At 33.3% G+C, this 1,684-nt stretch overlaps 1 non-coding gene across 1 annotated transcript; it reads left to right on the top strand.

Moving 5' to 3' along the window:
• The first annotated feature begins 227 nt into the window (after nt 1-227).
• LOC119251748 (U6 spliceosomal RNA) lies at nt 228-334 on the top strand. Its single transcript, XR_005126598.1, has one exon. It is a non-coding gene; the product is annotated as a U6 spliceosomal RNA (small nuclear RNA).
• Nucleotides 335-1,684: the final 1,350 nt, after the last annotated feature.

Here is a 1,684-nt window from a genome sequence, read left to right as displayed (position 1 = left end):
TTTAAGGGAATAATAATTTCATTTTTGTGCAAAACTCTTCCAGGAGAATAGAGAAATAGAGAATACATCTTATTTTATTAGTTCAGCTCTTTGATGTTCAAACTTAGAATAAATAAAATATATATTACAAACACACTTTTGAACACAAATGAAAAATATTAGCACTTCAATAAAATATTATCTGTATATAGTAACATATAAGAAATTAATACATCATGACTAAGTAAGTTTATCCCACTTCAGCAGCACATACACTAAAATTGAAATGATGCAGACATTAGCATGGCCCTTGCCCAAGGACTGCATGCAAATTTATGAAGTGTTGCATATTTTTCACTTGTATGTGGAGTATAGAGAAACAAAACAAAGGGACGCATGAAACCAAACTAATAACAATCCCCTAGAAATCCAACTGTAGAATTAAGGCTATCAGAGGGGGAGAAAGTGGAGAGAGCAAAGTGCAGAGGAGGCACAATGGGCTATGGTGGAGGACTATGTGTTCCTTAGTGAGTGTGACGTGGTTACCCACACCTGAAGGGTGCGATGCTATACCTCTGAATCACACACAATGCTGTAAACCAATGCTACCTCAAGAGAAAAACTGTTTATGCAAGGAATGAAATGTTGGTTTAATAATTGAAAATCACCTACTATAGTTTATATTATTAAAAGGAGATGATTATTAATCTGGTTAAGAACACACAAACAAAAAATGTACAACAAACATCAAACATAAAAATGTAAGATTGAAGGGAGTTTCTTTAAGATTAGAAATAGATAAAGATACCTGCTACCATCACTTTTCTTCAACCATACACTGTGGGATCTAGCCAATGTAATATAGCTGGAAAAATAGAAATAGGAGCAATAAGGAGGCAAAAGTATCTTTTTTTGTGCAATTGATATCACTTTCATCTTAATATAGAAAATTTAAAAGAAATTATAAAAAAGTTAAGATTTTTAATAAAGTTTGACAATTTTTGATATAAAAGGAAGTTGTATTTCTATTTAAGGAAAAAGCAGTTATAGCATGTTTTTAAAGGAATTTTTTGTGAGAAACTAATAATTTAAAAATACTTAGGAATGATTCTATGAAAAGCCATGTAAACCTTGAATGAAGCAAATTATGAAATCTAGATAAAAATCTTCAGGAATGACCTAAATAAGTTGAGAGGAAATCCAAGAAGCCTGAGAAAGGGTACTTTTCTGATTCAGACCTACTTGGCTCACAGCCAGACCGAATCCTATAATATCACCTGTGGTGATTTTCCTAGTCCTTCCTCAAAGGATGTAATAGTCATTTATCATTGGGAAAAGGAAAAATTCAAACATGTTAAGGACTGATGGGCACATGGACTGGCTTGACATGAAGTGGCCAATGGTATTCCATTTAGGATGCGGGCATGTAGAAGTAATAATAAGAATCTCTACTGAGTTTCAGCTCATGGAGTGTCCACTGAGTTCGTGGATCTAATCCATAGTCATTTCTCTTAGTCCTGAATTTTACATACAAACAATATATTTGGTAGTTAGTATAACCCTCACTTTTCTTTCTTGATCTGTAGAATAAGTTATCACAGCAGGGTAAACTGGGTTGAAGTCTCTGAAACTTCTCTCTTTCCATTGGCCAAAATAGTAAATTATAAATAATACTGCACCTTAGAGTGAAGGGTAGATGCCAAAG

The sequence above is a fragment of the Talpa occidentalis genome, unplaced genomic scaffold (assembly GCF_014898055.3).
Source record: "Talpa occidentalis isolate TD23 unplaced genomic scaffold, MPIMG_talOcc4v2.1, whole genome shotgun sequence".
Taxonomy (NCBI): Eukaryota; Metazoa; Chordata; class Mammalia; order Eulipotyphla; family Talpidae; genus Talpa; species Talpa occidentalis.
This window is presented reverse-complemented; position numbering and strand designations above follow the sequence as displayed.